Source organism: Canis lupus, chromosome 3 (assembly GCF_003254725.2).
Source record: "Canis lupus dingo isolate Sandy chromosome 3, ASM325472v2, whole genome shotgun sequence".
In the NCBI taxonomy this organism is placed as follows: domain Eukaryota; kingdom Metazoa; phylum Chordata; class Mammalia; order Carnivora; family Canidae; genus Canis; species Canis lupus.
The window spans coordinates 89359656-89379445 of record NC_064245.1 but is presented as its reverse complement, the minus strand read 5'-3'; the positions used below and the strand labels follow the sequence as shown (position 1 = coordinate 89379445).

Sequence of the window (19790 nt, the reverse complement as noted above, 5' to 3'; positions counted from 1 at the left end):
ATATCTCTTTTTTATATGACATAGTTTTAAATCTCCTGTCATTAGCACTCTCTGTACTCCCATTATTTTTTGTTTTTAATTAATAGACTATTTTTTAGAGTAGTTTTAGGTGTAGAGAACACCTGAAGTGAAGTATGGAGATACCCATATACTAACTTTCCTCTTTTATACAGTTCCACATTTATTTATTTTTATCACATGTGGCTGTCACAATTGGAAACATTATTCTAGATATGATCAAGAACTAACTTAACTCTGCCTGGAAATCAAAGAGAGGGAGGAGTCAAAAGTGGCATCCAAGTCTCTGGCTTGTCAAACTGTACAGGTGGGTGCAATCGTTTAGTCATCTAGACCTCTAGGAAGAAGAGCAGAATTGAAAAGGATGGAGGGTGCTTTCAGTTTCTGATATATTATGTGTGAGACATCTGTGAGGTACTCATAGAGACGTGTCCATGAGACACTGGGCAGGAGATCGGGAAGCTTAGGAGAAAAAGATCTTGAGTAAAAAGAGACCACCGGAGTTATTAGTGTGAATGTAACTGTGGCCCCTGAAGGAGTGTGGAGGAGCATGAAAACAAAGAGGAGCTAGCAGAGGACCTAGGGAGGACTGGGAAGACAAATGAAGAGGTAAAGATTTCATGAAAAATTTTGTTGTTGTTGGTTTTGTTTTCTGCAGAGAAGTCAATTGAGAGAAAGAATCTTTGCATTGGGTTTGGCAATGTTGGCTTTCATTATTCCAGCTGAGCACTCACAGTATAGTCTCAAGTGGGTTCAAGAGTTGTGGTTTGTAAAGAAGTAGAGACAGGTGGTACAAAGGTGTTCAGAATTGGGAGGTTGGAAGGAGGACAGAGAGTTAAGTCTTTGACAATAACACTGATTGTCAAGGAGGTAGAAGTAACAGTATGGCCAGAATTTGGGGGGAATGCTTTGCATAATTTAAGTTGGGTCATCTTTTAAAAAAATTAGAAAATATTTTATTTATTTGAGAGACACAGAGAGAGAGCATGAGTGGGGGAATGGGGGGAAAGAGAGAGGAAGAGGGAGAAGCAGACTCCTGGCTGAGTGAGTAGGGGGCCCAATGCGAGGCTCGATCCCAGCACCCCAAGATCATGACCTGAGCCAAAGGCAAGCACTTAACCGACTGAGCTACCCAGGAGCCCTAAGTTGGTCTGTCTTTTAGAACTAGACTTCCTCATGGGACTTGATGCTCTAAGTGCCATTTAGTGTTCTCTGATATTCTCACCCAAGTATGCCCTGTTTTTTAAAATCTCCATTTCTAATATAACACACTATTCATTTGTATATTGATCCTAGGTTTTAGTTCTGTTTATACTTACACTCCATTCTGCTAGTCTATGGATTCCTGTGTCCGTCATCAATTATAATTTCTAGAAATCCTAGAACCAGGTATATTTAATTGTTTAACACCTGGAATAGGCTTCATTCTATTTATGTTTAGTTCAATCAGTAATACCCATCCTTTGGGCAATACAAAAATCCTAATGGTATTGTAGATCGATTTAATCACATTTTTAATTAATTGACAATTTTACCCATGGTAAATATATAAGGTTATCACTGATTCAAAACATACGACATTAAATAAAGGATTAATTTTAAGATATAAAAATGTACTTTGTGGCATGTGAATAATCTTATAAAAACAATAAACAGCTTAATGTGAAGCTCATGAAAAATACTCAACATGGCAGAAAAAATTATAGGAAATGTATTTCTCTGTATCAAATGTTTCACTAAGGGGGATATTAAACTTTATTCTTTTCATACTATGGCTGGATTATAAAAGGACAGAAGTAAGTAACATAAGTTTTCAATATTAGGCTATTTGGTTTAAGAAAATGTTCAGGTTGTGAAGAATATTAATTGGATTAATGTTGTAACGAGAGTACACATGCTACAATCTTTAGTCTGGAACTGGACTATCTGGGTCTAAATCTTGGCATTGACACTTATGAGGTGGGCATATCACTAAGCATCCTGACCATCAGTGTCTGCATCAGTATAATGGAGCTAATAATAACTACCCACCTCATGGGTAGTCATGAATTTGGATCAGATTCATATATGTAAAGTGATCAAAACACTATTGAACATATTAATTGTTCTGTGTTTGCAAGCATCATAATTCAATTGCACCTGTACCCAGCTCTTTTCACTGTGCATGTCACATATGAGTATCAATGAGAATAGCATTTTGTCCTTACATGATGCCGTCCTCATGATGGGTAACTCAAACTTAGGTTTAGATGACTGAACTGTTTTGCCAAATAAAGTTAAATTGATAATAGAGTTCTAAGAATTATATTCTAGGTAGGAGCTATGTGACCTATGTGTCACATAGTATGTTAGCAGTTAACATGCATCAGCTGAGTCTAATCTCTCCCCTACTTTTCCTTTTAGGGACTCAATCAACCAGTGTTCTTGGAATACCTAATAGGCACCAGGCATTATACTATGATCTTAGTGCTTAAGGCAGGTGCAGTTGTTGCCTTGAGGCAGCTTGTATTTGGAAAGGCAAGAGTTTTATTAAACAAATGCTACAAAGAAAAAGTTACAGTGGTATTGGATTATGAAAGAAGGCATCTCTCCTAGTGCTGAGTCATAAAAGCTGCCCCAATGGAAGTTCTATGCTGTACTAAGCTGAGATCAAAGAATGAAACTTGTAGCTACTTGAGGAGGAAAAGTTCAATGGAGTGTTCCAGGTACAGAGTAAACTATATGCGAGTTTATATAATTAATATACATAAATTTAGATAGATAGATAGATAGATAGATAGATAGATAGATAGATAGATAGATGGAGAGAGACTGTAGGGCAACACAGGTGCTGTGATGCTGGAGAGAAGACAGAGGACTCTGGTCTCAGGACTTGGAGTTCCTGTTAAGGATAGTGATGTGATGCAACCTAAGTCTTTCTATTTGTGTTTTTGTTTTCTTATTAGCATGAAAGTGAAATAATTTGGCTTATATTTTTAATGGGGGGGTGATTCAGTTGAACATTCTGTGCTTTGAACTGTACGGATTTGATTTAATGAGCATACCTATAAATCCTGTAAACTGCATTTTAGTGATTGCTCTGACTACTATGGGAAAAACTAATTGAATGGGAGATGTGGATGTGGAGAAAGCAGATAGGAGGCAATTTCGTAACACAGGAGAGAGATTATAACATATTGGCCTAGAAGGGTGGTGGCTGGAGGAATGAAGAAAAAAAGTAAATAGATTTCAGAATCTTTAGGAAAGAATTTGTAAGACTTGGTGATTGATGGGTTGAGAAAGAAATGAGTACACCATGGCTATTAGGTTTCTGGTTTGAGCTTATGAAATATGAAACACACGTGATATGAAAACCTGATCGGGTACAGGTTTAGAAGTGGGAAAGTTTATCAGATTGGTATTAAACTTTATTTTCAAAAAAGATATAAAAGGGGAGGGGATACCTGGGTGCCTCAGCAGTTTAGCGCCTGCCTTCATTCAGCCCAGGGCATGATCCCAGGTCCCGGGATCAAGTCCTGCGTTGGGCTCCCTGCATGGAGCCTGCTTCTCCCTCTGCCTGTGTCTCTGCCTCTCTCTGTGTCTCTCATGAATAAATAAAATCTTTTAAAAAAATAAACTTTATTTTCTCTTCAAAGGAGGTCTGGACTACTTTTGGAGTAAGTGCATTGTTGAGATGGGTGTAGGGTTCTAGAGTAAAGAAGAAAGCTCTGACCCATCAGTATACATCTGTGTCATAAACATAGCAATGCGAGTTGAAGACATGGAAGTGGAGGCTATGAAGGAGAAGAGGATATGGAAGGGGTCCTGGGGACACCTGGTGCCTGGAAAAAAAGCCAGCATTAATGATCAATTAAAGAAGGAGGAACTAGTACAGGAAGCTAAAGAGAAATGCATAGGAACAGTGTACTTTAGAGTCTATTGAGAAAAGATAGAGTTTTGTAAAAGGGAGGGGTGGGACCACTGGGTGAAATACTGCCTATAGGTCAAGTACAAGGAGGGCTAAGTATTTTCCACGAGATTTACTGAAATGGATACTGAGGCCAAGTGAGAGCACATGAGATCAAGTAGTGATAATGAAAGAAATATTGAAATAGTGGAATGGAACATCTGACTTTGAAATGAATGAGCAATTGTGACTTTCTGGAAGAGGAAAGGGAAGTGAGACGTGTGTTTTAATTTAAAGATGGGAAGTAAAATTTGCTCACTTATGGAAGGGAGCCAATAGAGAGCCTTAAAGGCAGGGGAGAAAAATCCCATAGTAGACATCTCCAGGGTTCTGGGAAGGTAAGAGGGATGCCGAGCACAGAAGGGCAAGAAAAAAAGGAGCCATGCAGAAACTGGTAACTCCTGCCCTAAGGGGGTGACCATAAATTTTATGTAGATGCCAACCGATTCTAGATTGTTTCATGGGCCCTCTGCAGCCAAGTTGCATGCACAGAGAATATGGGGAGCTGGATTCATTGAGAGTGAAGATTTTAGGGCTTCAGCAACAAAAAAACCAAAGGGGCAGGTTAGAATATGGTAGCAAGGATGAACCACTGAATCCCAGCTGAATGGGTTTCATCTTTGTCCTTATTATCTTCTTACATCTTGAATTGCTGAATAAGGATGGAATTGACGCCAGAAAGGGAGAAAGTAGAAGAAATGGTTGGAAAAGGGTGAATGATTCTCTCATCTCATCATGCCTCTGTCACCACAAAGGCACTGTTGAAGGAACATCGTCTCTCCATTCACTTCTTGGGAAGATCTGTAGTTAATCTTGTTGGGCAAAGCTAGACGTTTGTTGAAGCAAATTTTGCTAGCAAACCAGAGTATTGCACCTCAAAAGCAAGAGCCAGTTTAGCTGGTTCTTTGGTTACTACCTGCCTTCTGGTGTTCTCCCTTCATTTGCTTCCGTCCTTTTGGTTGAATGCTCTCATGCCTCTTTTTCTAGGAGGCAGAGCTGGAGGGGCTCCTCCTCAGCTGGGAAGGCCTTCCCTCTGTGTGCTGCCTCTGACCCGCTCCATTCAGCAGACTTGAATCCTCGTCCATTCACCCGGGTGGGTGGGTTCACTTACACTCAGCTCTGTGATGTCTCTGCAGACCTCCTGGGGAGGAGTTCTGAGATCCAGATTTAGAGTGGAAGGTAAAAGATCCCTTTCAGCCTTGAGCCTAAACTTTGTTCTCCCCTCTGATGTAACTGGGAAGGTTATGAATGGACTTCATGGCTGCATTTGATCCCTACCTATGGGACCTTGACTAAATTGCTCCATTTAAAAAAGTGAGATAGGGACACCTGTGTGGCCCAGTGGTTGAGCATCTGCCTTTGGCTCAGGGCGTGATCCTGGGGTCCTGGGATCAAATCCCACATCAGGATCCCTGCATGGAGTCTGCTTCTCCCTCTGCCTGTGTCTCTGCCTCTCTCTCTCTCTCTCTCTCTCTCTCCCTCTCTCTGTGTGTGTGTCTCGTGATTTTAAAATCTTAAAAAAAATAAAAAGCGAGATATTCATATGTACAGGTTGGTGGTGAAGATCGAGTTAATAGCATAAAGCATTTATCCCACTGCCTAGAGCATCACATTAATAAATATTTTTCTAAATTAATGAATATCATATCGTAGGTTCTTAATGGTGGTTTAGAGGGGTTTTTGATTTTTTTAAATTTTTAAATTCTTATTTTAAAATGTTTATTTTACTCCTTTCTCCTTTGTTTGGTGATCTTTGAATTTGTCCCCTCTCCTTTGCTCGGGAGGGAGAGAAGCAGGCATAAGTTGGAATGTGGGGGCACTCTGAACCCCTAAAGGCAGTGGACTAATCAATATCTGGGAGGTAACTGAGCAGATAAAAGGAAGAGATGGGTGCTGACAGATGGGCGCAGTGAATAGAGTGTGCTTTGGGTCACATAGCTGGAAGACATGAAACCCAGAATTCGAATCAAAGACTCAAAAGGCTCTCAAGTCTTTATCTTCCGTGCAATGCTGTTACCAAGTTGTTTTCATTGCACCTAAGAACATCGAGGTACAGTTCCTGCTTCAGTCAGAAGTGAAAACCAGATTTAAATTATCTGTGTAAAATTTGGATTTTTCTAACTAGCTGTGTTTATTTAGCTGGAATATGGGAAAATACATTAAAACAATTGCAATTATTTCTTATTTAAAAAACAAAACTCATGCTTAAACATTGCATATTTATTGGTTTTCATTGTTATTGCCATAGCAAATTTTAGTTACATAGAGCTTTTAAAATGAATATACATTACCTAATTTTAAAAATATAAGGAATTTAACATTATTATTATACCAAAAATAAGCTATTTATCTGTGTACAGGGAATAAAGTAGGATGCTTAGTTTTAGCATGCATATTGCCCAACTGATAGAGCTTTTATCGCCTTCAAGAAGTACTTCCATCCTTCCTACCCCACATAATTCACCTCGTGCCTCCAGAATAATTCAACATGCACTGACGTATTCATTGTTGGGTTAGATACCTCAGGAATGTGAGTAGTAGTTTAGAACTGAGAGGCCAGAGGTGTACTCTACAGCCTCATCAGTCATCAATAAAGATGACTTCTCACCTTAGATCCTCTATTTTTTAGGTAAAATGAACACAATGACATGGACCCATTTTCACAGAGTCACGATAAAAAGAACCAAACACCTACACGAAAAGCTGCTAGTATTTTTTTTAACTTTTAAGTAAAGATTTAAGTGTGGAAAAATTATAAGTGATCATACTTTTTAAAGTAAGAGATGTTGAAGGATTTGATTTAGAGCCTACTTTTTTAGTTTTAAAACAACGAAATATTGAAATACTAAAAAAGTAATGCAAGTTAGAATGACTTAGCAATGAATCATAATGAATGTAAGATGATATTGCCATTGCAAAAATATTAATTTGTATAGAATTCTCAAATTTATCGGGGCACCTGGATGGCTCAGTTGGGTAAGCATCTGCCTTTGGCTCAGGTCATGATCCAGGGGTCCTAGGATTGAGCCCCCCATTGGGCTCCTTGTTCAGTGAGAATTCTGCTTCTCCCTGTCCCTCTGCTCATCCCCCTGAACTTATCTCTCTCAAATAAATAAATAAAAATCTTTAAAAAAAAACCTCTCGGATTTCTTAAGAGATCTACCTCAGTTAATTTCATTATAATGCCTTTAGTCATTGCTAACACTTGATTCCATTTGGATCTAAAATACGGTGTTTTGTAGACATACGCAATTTAAAAGTAGTTGGAATCCCTCAAAACTAAGGCTAGCTATATATTATCTTCTGAGGTTGAATATACAATTGGAAAATGGGAAAGAAACCGTAGTAATTTAAAATACTGCTATTTCCTCCCATTTTTGCTTAAGTTGATTCAGGAAATACAAGTAAGTGTCATTTAATGAAAAGTACGCATAGATGGTAAATATATTAATCCAGGTATGTAATGATGCAATAATGCTCCTATTTTGAGCTACCTCCCGAATCTTTGCTTAGTAGCGTATATTAAAATGCCATTGGCAAAAAACACACCAATTTCCAGGAGTTTCCACTGGAGACAGTGTTACAAGGGGCCATTGAAATCTACTTTTTTGAACCTTGGTTGTTGGGGCATTGGTTTCTGGCTTGCTATTCTGTTCACATGATGAACTAATTGACCTTGCAGGACTCCCCACAGAATAGCAGCTTCTGCTTAGTTCATCAGGAGCACAATTTGTTGTTTCATTTCCTCTTCTAGTCCCATTGGGGAAATTGAATTGTGAAAAGACTACCTACTGGGAGCATTCAGTGCTCATGACTGAATAAGTAACTTTATTTATTTATTTATTTGGTACTATCTTAATTAGCAAAGAAGGAAGGACTTTATTAGATAAGCGTGTGCTGTGATTTTGACATAGATGAATGAGTGCTGGTAGCCAAGCATGAAACTCATATCATCTTCTCAACATCGGGGCCCTCTGCAGATACAAATATACACAATTTTAATTTGTGACGCTAGAGCTGTTTGAGATTTTAGTAATTGTCATTCATCCAATGCAGACGTTAAAGATTAAGTCAGTGGGGAATTGACTTTTTTTAAAAAACCTTTTTAAAAACACAGTTGTGAAATTTGGGAGATTTAGTACTTGGATCATATAGACTTTTTTTTTTTTTTCCGATAAAGACAAATTGCTTATGCGTAGCAGTGTCCCGATGTGGACTTGGACAACCTGTTCTTAAGTTTTCAGACCTTCATATTTTTCACTAAAATGTGCACTCTTGGGCAGCCCTGGTGGCTCAGCGGTTTAGCACCGCCTTCGGCCCGGGGCGTGATCCTGGAGACCCGGGATCGAGTCCCATGTCGGGCTCCCTGCATGGAGCCTGCTTCTCCCTCTGCCTGTGTCTCTGCCTCTCTTTCTCTCTCTCTGTGTCTCTCATGAATAAATAAATAAAATCTTAAAAAATAATAAAATGTGCACTCTTAGGCAACAAGAGATCATAAGACCTAAATCTGATGATCAACACAGTGCGATAAGACTATTTTACATCCTCTTTAGAATCCAGTGCTAGTTTTTACTGCATCTTAGCGAACTCCTGAGTGTAGTCAGGAGATTTTCTGGCATTTAAATATACTCTAAATTGAAATCTCAGACGTTTTCTAGAACTCCAGTGCCATAAGCTGCTTATCCTGAGTCGAAGCAGAATAATGTAGTGAATATGAACTCTGGAAAAAGACAAGCTTGACTCACATCTCTGCTCTGTCCCTCACTCGCCTTGTGCCCTGGTGAACACCCTGCACTCTCTGAATCCCATAGGTTAAATTAGTGAGGGCGATGAGTTAAAACAAGAGAAGTACTTGGAAGAGTGCTTAGCACACGAGAACCGTTCAGTGGGTTTTAGCAGTTATTATGTATATTTATAGATAGCTTAGCCCAAAGCCTGGTGCAAGTTATGTGCTCAATAAAGAATTCCTAAGTGAATGAGTTAATGAATGGACAAGAAAACCTAGAATCATTAAAAATCTGCATCTGTCCTACACCTTGAAACGAAACAGAACATTTCTGTATAGTCATAAAATTGTGGCCAAATGTAGGAAACATTTTGAAGACCTTAAAATCTATATTTAGGTGCTAGATTATTATTATCCCAAAATCATGACTATAATTTTTAAAGAATTTAAAAGTTAATTTGCATGTTCTATGAATGTGGATGACCACGAATAGAATTCAAAGAATACACTAATCATAAAATACCGTGAAGATCTTGCAAAGATATTTCAAAAACATAACCTTACAACCTTTAAAAAAAAAAGAGCCCGTTTGTACATAATTCACTGATGTCTGAAGTGAAGAGGCTGGGAAAAGTCTGCTTTGCGGACTGAGTTTCTTATCAAATTCTGTGCCACATGCAATGAATATTAAAACAACCACCACAAAACAAAACAAAATTAGAACAGCAACAACAACAGAAGGCTGTGGGACATGATCCTTTCTCCCAAGGAGGGTGTAATCGACAGGCAGTTATGCACGTAATATTCTTTGTGCTTGTCTGTTTGGCCTGCCTTCACTTCTTTATACATTTTTTTTAAAGATTTATTTATTTATCTTAGAAAGTGAAAGTGAGCAAGTGCATGAGCAAGAGGGGCAGAGGGGGAGAGAGAGAGAATCTCAAGCAGACTGCGTCAAGCAGAGAGCCCGATGTGGGGCTCTATCTCGTGACCCTGTGACCACCACCTGAGCCAAAACCAAGAGTTGGACGCTTAACCAACTGAGGCACCCAGATGTCCCACTATTTTAGTAATTCATGATTATCAAGGGAACAACTTGAGATCACTGTTATAAGTCAGATGGAGGATGGTATTGATGTGCGAAGCAGTGCATGCTGGCCACAGTGAAACTTCCATGAGATGAGCCAACCAATTTGGCAAGTTATTTCCACCAGCTAATTCTAAAATATCAGTCTCCATTGGGGTTTTCCTTAAAAAAAAAAAAAAAAAAAAGTTATTATTTAAATCTCCCCAATGCATAAATAGTAAAATGATTCAGAAAGCATATTTTCATATGACAGAAATTTTTATCTTGGCAAATATGGCAGCAGAAATAATATTCACAAATATTTCATTGTCAGTCTTGTGTTTTTACAGTTGATTGGTTCATGAGACTAGATCTGGACAAAGCATGTGATGTGTGTCCCTTCCAGGTTGACTCGTGAGTGTGTGACTCTGTGGTCTCCGTTCCTCTGCTATAAGGAAATACTATTCTTTTTTAATGAATAGTCCCGAGTAAATTGGAGTTACACTGAAAATGACTGTATTTATTCCTTATTTGAGATCTATGCAGAAATTTATTTCTGGTAGATCAAAGATTGAAATGTGAAGCCAAGCAATATATATGTATTTTAAGATTTGTGTATTTATTTTAGAGAGAAAGAGCATGGTGAGGAGGGGCAGAGGCAGAGGGAGAGAGTTTTACGCAGACTCTGCACGGAGCGCAGAGCCTGACTCAGGACCTTGATCTCATGACCCAGGATCATGATCTGAACTGAAACCAAGAGTCAGACACTTAATCGACTGGGCTACCCCAGGTGCCCCAAGCAATAATATTTCTTAAAAATGTCATAGAATATTTTCAAAATCTTTGGTTTGGCACATGTTTAAAAAATTAGACACATAGGGGCACCTGGGTGGCTTAGCGGTTGAGCATCTGCTTGGGCTCAGGACATGACCCCGGGGTCCTGGGATCGAGTCCCGCATTAGGCTCCCCACAGGGAGCTTGCTTCTCTTTCTACCTATGTCTCTGCCTCTCTGTGTCTCTCAGGAATAAATAAATAAAATCTTTTTTAAAAATGAGATTATAAAACACAAACCTTTAGATTATAATATTGACAAATATATAGTAAAACTGAGAACTTTTATCAGAGATTGCCTTTCATGAGGGGAGTGAGAGAAGTATATTTGTTATACACATAGCAACTGAAAGATTTATATACTGATTATATATTTTCTAAAACTAAAATAAATAAGAAAAAGAAGATAAGCCAATAAAACAAGAGAGAGAGGGACAGAGGTCCTAGCAGACACTTTAAAATAAAAATAGACAAATGGCCAATAAACACATTAAAAAGTGCTCAGCAAAAAAATAAATAATAAAACATAAGTGCTCAGCATCATTATTCATCAGGAAATGATTAAATTCGAACCGTAGCAAGATACCATCACTTAACCCATTAATACGGCTATTGTAAACAACAAAACATAAAAGAACAAAAAATGATAAAACCAAGTATTGGCAAACGCCCAGAACTACTGAAACTCTCAAAAATTGCCACTGGGGGCATAAATTGGTGCAGCCAATTTGGAAAATCGTTGTACAATATCCACCAGCACTGAATTTACTCACTCCCTATGGCCCAGCAATTCTATTTGTAGGTATATGTGCAACAGAGATATGTAGATTCGTATTTCAGAAGATGCGAACCAGAATGTTCCTAACAGCAGTATTTTTAAAACCTTCAGTGGAAACAACCTGTCCATCAACAATGGAACTCAAAAATAAATTGGAGAATATTTATACGATGGATTTACTCTTCAGCACCTAAAGTAAACGAGCTCTGGCTACGTACGGTAACATGCCTCTAAACACACAGGATTACGTCCCCAAGATTTCAAAGGGACTCAGTGTGTTACACGGACACTAGTCGCTTGCTCGGGGTGAGAAAGCCTTTTAAAAGCATAGACTGCCAAACTGGCTTCCAAATACTAGAATTTAATGTCCTCAAGCCCCGCTCTTCCCCTTTAATTTCTGTTTTAGGTTAGAGTCCTGTCTCTAGGGAAAACAAAGGGACCAGCGTGGTGGAAGACGGACAGACACGCACACTTAGATGTGGGAACACAGAATCACCAGCCAGTGTGACCGGGGTCAAAACACGTTTTTTTTCCAAGGTGTGAAGAACAAAACAGGACTGAAGATGTCCTAGAAATTTCCATCAGTTTTAGGCAAATAGTATGTTCTCTTTCACGAGTTCCACCCTCTTGACTGTCCCAGTTCGACACTGCCTCTTGGCAGACGGTATCGGAGAATGTGACTGTGGAGTCGGAGCCGCACAGACGCTCCGTTGGCAGGTGTGTGCAAAGGATCTTGGGGGGGGGGTGGTGGTGAGCGACGTGGCGTGCGATCTCTGCTTGCTCCCCTTTGCTGTTTGAGTAGAGTCGGGGGCAGTGATTCCGCCTAACATGAGATGTCGCCTCTTCTCCGGATTTTGACTGAGTCCTGCACTTGGAAGTAGCTGGGGAAAACTAAAACTCGCTTGGCAAAATTCAGGTTCCTGTGTATCCAGTGGGGGGAGAGAAAATTAGCGTCGTGGCTGGGAGCCAAAACACGACGATGACACCTACCGCGCTTTGCAAAGTCCGTCCTGTGATCAAAAGCAAGAAGAAAACGAAGCAAAGCCCTGGGCCGGGCTGGTCTTCCCGGCGGACGCGCCCGGGCCTCGGCTCCCAGACGCGGAGGCTCGAGCGCGGTGCTGAGCCCGGTGGCTCCTCGCCCTCCTGCGCGCGGGAGCATGTGATCCCGGGAGCAAAGTATAAAGTTTGGAATGACGTCCAGTTTCCAGCTTGATGTCATTAACTCTGTCGTACTCGTCCCTTCGGCAGAGGCTCAGCTCGGTAAGCATCTCCTCAGCGTCGGTGATGAGCGGGGGCACCGCATCTGCGGACGCAGCCCCGGCCCAGGGCCCCGCACGTGATAGGAGAAGGAAGTGGGGTAGACGCAAGGCCCCACCTGGATGTAACGGAAAGAAATATATTAAAAAATAGAGCTGACCCACCAGGAGAATGATTCTCTGGATCCAGGCTCATCCCCGACAACTCGCTTCGGGCCTCCGTTAGGTCTTACTTTTTCTGTTGGACCCTCAGGGCTTTGCACAATCTGGTTTTATTCCAAGGGAGAAAGCGTAAGGCCCCAGCTCCCTTCTCTACCATTGGTGCCCAGGCCTCAGCCTAAGTAATGCTTTGCCTCCACGCTGACCCCGATCCTCTTTGTCCTACACGCTGAAATCTCAGTTCATTGACCCTCCGTGCGACCTACCTTATCTCCCCTCTTTTTGCCATATGTTCCCCTGACTCTTACTCTCTTCTAGTCCTACGAGGTTATAAATTCCTCTGGGGGCAAGGCCATTCTTACTCCACTCAATGACGAAACCCGGCTTCCGACTCTGGAATTGAGTTTATCCGTGTTGCGTAAATAGTGAGCGAGTTCAGTCTGGGAACATGACTCAGTCTGGCTGGTGGCCCCCAGGAAAACGCAGGAAGAAATAAATCATTGCAGCTCATGGCATCTCTAAGGACGACTGCTTTCTTAGAGGGTTTTTGTCCTACACAGTACATAGTGGAGAAAGAAAACATCACCCACTTCTAACATAGGAGCTCTTGGGGCTTCTTAAATGTGGTCCATGTCCCCACTGGAAATCTGATAAAATGCATGGACTCTCTCTCATCCCCACCTCCCACATGTGCTGGCACCTACATGTTTGCACATAATTCCTGGATCCTGTGGGTAGACCTGCAGAAGCCCATCAAGACTTCAGTGCACGCTGTCCCCTGAGTCCCTGGTCACACTCAGCATTTCACGCTCCCTGTCTAGAATCTTGGTGCGTTTGATCTTCACAGTTGTTACTGGGAAGCAAGGATGCTTGTCCCCACTTTATGGTCTGAGAAACCTAAGCTCAGCAGGTGGAATGAATCATGTTGGGTGACTTCTGTGGTAGAGCATGAACATGACCCCAGGTGGATCTGGCCCCAGACACTTTGGCCTTTATACTACATCAAACCTCGGAGCATCTGGGACATAGTTGGCGCTCATCTGTGAAAAGACAGAGATAGGGAGATGAAAATATAGGGTTGAATGAGTCCAGACTGTTGAAAGGAATTAGGTCTGTCTTGTAAGTTGTGCAGAAAAGTGGGGAAGTAGGGACAGAAGCTCAGAGGAGAGCATGAGAGGACCAAGGGCTGCCCTACTTCAAAATGAACTCATGAAAAACCATCGTTGGTATTTGGTTGTGGGCTTGGAAAGATCATCTTTTCAGAGATATTTTGAGTCAGACTCAAAATATACGTATGTGCGCATACCTGTGTGTATGCATTTATATTTAACCCTTGCAAAGTAGTGTTTCAGTTTTAGATTCCTCGGCTAATCAGAAATTCATAAGTGCACATGTTATCGTGTCTTTAAAAACTGTGCATGACGAATTTACCTGCTCTTTGAGTCTCGTTCTTCTTGTTAGATTTGTTCTGAGGCTGGGTAAAATTACCTACTTTTGTTATGTGATTGAGTTATACTCGTAACTCATTAGGTATTGTTTAGTGTAAACATTTGTTAAAACAAGAAGAGAAAATGTATTCACAGTAATGCATGTAAGTGTATTTTTTAAAAACCCACATAGAAGTAGATCCCTGCAGTTCGGATCCGTGTTGCTCCAGGGTCAGCCTTACGTGAAATGACCTTAGGTGTTTGTTGTGGTGTCTCCTACGCTAGAATGTACATTAGGGAGGGACAGAGACATTTTTTTCCTTTTTTTTTTTTTTTTTTTTTTTTACTTATTTACTTATTTTTTTTAATATTTCTTTATTTTTCATTTTTTTTCCTCTTGATATTTTGCATGTAGTGGGGTTTGACGATAACTGTCCATTGAGTAGTATGTGAATGAATAAATCTATACGTATAAAGCTTAAAAACAACGTACACATCTCTTATCTGGTTTAACCCAGGAAAGTTCTGAGTGATAACGGAAACTGAGGCAAGGAATCAAACTGTATTGTAGTAAATTTGCAAAAGAGCTAAAACACCCATGGCTAACTAGGAACGCGCTGTCATCGTGCAGAGATCTATGTAAGAAAATGTTTTCCTCTGTTATGTTTTGCTGAAAATCCACTGAGGCAACCTACGACATTCACTCTCCTCGCACAAGCCTTGTTGCAAGTTGAAGATGATAACTGGACCCACTATTGAATATTGAATGTATTGAATATTTAGTTTCCTTTTGATATGTCCGGTGATGCTTTGAGAAACACTAGTGAAAGCTTGAGGATGATTCTGAGAACTCAATCAAACCCGCTATTATGTGTCCACAGACTAAGAGGTCAAAGGCTTTTTAATAAATATCAGTGAATTAATCTCCTGGGAGACATAATAGCACGTTAGCTTGACCAACAGCCCTTCTAAGTTGTCACTTGTTGAACTTTTGTACGACTTGTTGAAATGGCGAAATCTTAAAAAAATAAAATTATGAAATCTTAATAATTAAATAATTAAAGTCACTTCCCATTTCTGGTCCAAGTAAATACTAGGAAAAATAATTCACACACACACACACACACTCACGAATGATGTCAAATTAGAAGGGAGGAAACAAGTGTGAGTCAACTGTGCGTTGGGAACTTTTTGCTTCCCGGGACGTCAGCTGGACTCGTTAAACCCCTAAATAAAAAAAACACGAATTAATGGAATTTCTTCATAAAAAGAACTCATTGCCTTTTCTCTTCACTGAATGCATGCGGTGGTGTTCTCGCTCCGTCCATAGTTCAGTGGCTTCCCAGTAGATGGCACCATTGTGACTGGTAAGGTCCTTGCATATAGATAAGGGACGGTTATGAAACACTTTCCACTTCAAAACGTTTGTACACGGTGCCCTATAGGAGCGCTTGCAGGGTTGCCTGGGAAAACAAATACTCTGACAATTGCTACAAAATAAGTCAACTGTAGAAGCCAGTGAATCTCATAAGGACCCCCCCTCTCCATTTGTGTATCTGGTGATTGCATACCTAATGATTGTTATTTTGAATTTCAATTATTTTTAGAAAGAATGTGAATGCACACACACGTTTTTCTCAAGAGATGTTTGTCTCTCCTCTTACAGACTCTGAAATCCTTCACAACGGTTTCTGTTAAGTCCTCACATTCTTACATGTTTTCCAAATACACTATAGCCACGTGTCGGGGAGGTGTACAAGGACCGCTAGCGGTACTGTCTTTCTGTCCAGACCACTCAGCTTCTTCCCATTCTAGTTGATTCAGCTTTGTCCTACCTGTACGGGCATGAAATACCCAGAGTGGGGGGGGCTTCTAGGCCTATGCATTCAGGGGGCTTCTAGGTTTACGCATTCAGGGGGCTTCTAGGTCTACGCATCCAGGGGGCTTCTAGGTCTACGTATCCAGAGGGCTTCTAAGTCTATGCATCCAGGGGGGCTTCTAGGTCTACGCATCCAGAGGGCTTCTAGGTCTACGCATCCAGAGGGCTTCTAAGTCTATGCATCCAGGGGGGCTTCTAGGTCTATGCATCCAGAGGGCTTCTAGGTCTATGCATCCAGGGGGCTTCTAGGTCTACGCATCCAGAGGGCTTCTAGGTCTACACATCCAGGGGGCTTCTAGGTCTATGCATTCAGGGGGCTTCTAGGTCTACACATCCAGGGGGCTTCTAGGTCTATGCATCCAGAGGGCTTCTAGGTCTATGCATCCAGGGGGCTTCTAGGTCTACGCATCCAGAGGGCTTCTAGGTCTACGCATCCAGGGGGCTTCTAGGTCTACGCATCCAGAGGGCTTCTAGGTCTACGCATCCAGGGGGACTTCTAGGTCTATGCATTCAGGGGGCTTCTAGGTCTGTGCATTCAGAAATCTTGGAAAGCCACGAGGTGAACATGTGGCTGTCTGTGCTTTCATTGTCCAGGGTACTAACCCATCAGACCTGGCTGGTAACTTAAAAGCAACCCTCTCGTGTCATGTCTTAAAGATTTATGTGCTCATTTCCTATTTAAAATGTGGTACACTTTTTTCTTTAATTTTTTAAATTTTTTTGTTTTTGGTTTTATTTTTGTTTTCTCTAGGAACAGCATTTTAATGATTGGGAGATTGTTTCGATATTCCATGATGGTATTTCAAGCTGTGATCTGATAACTGCTCCATGAGTTTGAGACGATAGGGGTCAGAAATGAAAGGATGAGCGTCTGATAACTATCAGTGGATTTCAGAATCTTCCCAGTTAGCAATTAACTATTTGTACTTATTTATTTACGTTCTTTACTTACTCTGTTATTAATTATTAATCAATAATTTAATTGTGTAACTAAATGGATTTTGGCAAGTCACTCAGAGAAACTGAAAATCCCCATGGGTTTTAGGGCATGTGTGGCCTCAGTTGTTCTAGGGGCAGGGAAATGGGACCGTGATTCCAGGGATCCGCATGGCGCTGGACACCAACCCCAGCTCCTCTCCTTGCTGCATGTGTAACCTAAAGCAGTTGCCTTTAGGCTGAGACTGAGTTTTGCCATCAGGAGGATGGCAGGAGATGGTACCTACCTGGCAGTGTTGCTGTTAAAGGAGTGGGAACACCTGGGTGGTCCAGCTGTTACGCATCTGCCTTCAGCTCAGGGTGTGACCCTGGGGTCCTGGGATCGAGTCTCACCCACAGGGAGCCTGCTTCTGCCTGTGTCTCTGCCTCTCTCTCTGTGTCTCTCACAAATAAATAAATAAAATCTTTTTAAAAAAAAGATAAGTAAACAAGATTTCTGTTGTGTGTGGGTGTGTGGGGTGCACAGGTATGCATCCTGTGCATATTCGAGAGTAGAGACATTCAGAAATGATGCCACATGACTGTTCTGCTTGTACTGAAGTGACGTATTGAAAACAGGAGATTGGGCAGCCTGGGTGGCTCAGCGGTTTAGCGCCGCCTTCAGCCCAGGGTGTGATCCTGGAGACCCGGGATCGAGTCCCATGTCGGGCTCCCTGCATGGGGCCTGCTTCTCCCTCTGCCTGTGTCTCTGCCTCTCTCTCTCTCTCTCTCTCATGAATAAATAAATAAAATACTTAAAAATAAATAAATAAATAAAAATTTAAAAAAAAAAAAAAAACAGGAGATTGACTGCGGTACGTTCTATGACCTTACACATTTTATTCCATCTTAGACCAAGTCTGGGCTTTCAGAGATTTCCTCTGGCCTGTGTCACTCCCTTCCGTTATCGGAGTCCTGGGAAGCTTTGGTGCTTTAAAGGAACTCAATGTTACCTGCAAACATGGCTCGTGGGGGTTCCGTGCAGTGGGCTGTGTGGGTCCTTTGAATAAAGTAGAGCCAGACCAGGCATCTTGAACAGAAAATTGTAACAGTAACAATAAACATTTTCTCTAATATCCAAAACATTACGCCCTCACCCTTCTTCACTGGGCTCACAATTCATTGCACCGTATTCCTAAATAATTATTGAAAACAAACACCCCACCTCATTCAACCTCCATTTATACAGGGTTTGTTGTTGTTTTTAAAGATTTTATTTATTTATTCATGAGAGACACAGAGAGAGAGGCAGAGACCCAGGCAGAGGGAGAAGCAGGCTCCATGCAGGGAGCCCCATGCAGGACTGGATCCCAGGACCCCAGGATCGCACCCTGGGCCAAAGGCAGACGCTCAACCGCTGAGCCCCCCAGACGCCCCTCTGCAGGTTTAGCAACAGTCTTTGCTTACAGTTTCTCTCTGTACTGCAACTGTGGGTGCAGGACTGGCAGGAATTTGAAGTTGACCCCGTACGGTTAAGGTAAATTTGTAGTTCTGAGGGACCATTGCGAACCCTGCTATATACTTTTGGAATTTCTCACTGTGTTTGTCTTTTGAAATGGCTCATTCATTCATTCAATTCATTCAACAAATATTGATGGAGGCCTTCATATGCCAGTGACTACTTCAGGCCCCGTGCTGTGCCTTCATGGTCCTTCGTCTTTGTCTAAAAATTAGCCATCGTTTGTTGAACACATCCTGGGTGTTGAGTTTTACAGATATTAATTTTATCCTTGTAGAGCTCTGTGAACTAGGGATTATAGATTACAGATGTGGGAAGTAATAGCAGAAGATAAGAAATGTACCAGAAAAAGGGAGAGGGAGGGAGGGGGGAAGGAGGGAAGGAAGGGAAGGAAGGGAGGGAGGGAGGGAGGGAAAGGAGAAGAAGTGGGGAAGAGAGGGAGAAAGAAAAGAGGAAAGTAAGTCACAAAAGGGTAAGTAGTGGAACTAGGGGCCCGGGGAGGATCCTCTGACCCAGAGTCCGTGCTCTCACCCACTCTGCATGCTGTGACGGGACGACGTACCAGGTGCTGACATCCAAGAGGCTTTCTGATGTTAGATAGTGAGGAGAAAACCGTATTAAATAATCCGACACGATATACTATCTGCCCAGATAGCAGGAAAGGACCTAACAGAGCTAAGTTTATTGAGTATATAGGCTCATGTGTGGCTGGAAAAGTCACAAGAGCTTTTTGAAAATAATTTTAGGGGCAGCCTAGGTGGCTCAGCGGTTTAGCGGTTTACCCTGGCTTCAGTCCAGGGCCTGATCCTGAAGACCTGGGATCTAGTCCCACGTCGGGCTCCCTGCATGGAGCCTGCTTGTCCCTCTGCCTGCGTCTCTGCCTCTCTCTCTCTCTCTCTCTCTGTCTCATGAATAAATAAAATCTTTAAAAAAAAGAAAATAATTTTAGACCCCTTGCCCTTAGGTGAAGTAATGAATAGGGAGCAGTGAATGAACAGGTGAGTGGATACATCCATGCATCCCAACAGCCCAATCATTTCCAAGCCACGTTTGTCAACTATTGTTGGAAGCTGTAACCTAATGATGGTGCCTCGTTTTCAATCCGCTAAAATAATTCCCAACATTTTCAAGTTAAGTTGTTTGGCTTAAAGGCCGGAGTATTGAGACTTGAAAAGTTGCTATAACTCGCCCAAGTTAACTGTGCAAACTTCAAAAATTTTTCTGCTTGCCTGGATTCCACGCACCAGTTAAACACCTTCATGAAAGTGTTGG

General features: G+C 41.4%; 1 protein-coding gene and 1 long non-coding RNA gene across 2 annotated transcripts in view; one reads left to right on the top strand and one right to left on the bottom strand.

Annotated features, from left to right (window-relative positions):
* Positions 1-19790, top strand: part of SLIT2 (slit guidance ligand 2) — a 350583-nt gene that overhangs the window by 136841 nt on the left and 193952 nt on the right.
* Positions 10014-13096, bottom strand: LOC118354303 (uncharacterized). Its single transcript, XR_004814585.1, has 2 exons — positions 13045-13096; positions 10014-12738 (listed from the first exon to the last, which is right to left on the bottom strand). It is a non-coding gene; the product is annotated as an uncharacterized LOC118354303 (long non-coding RNA).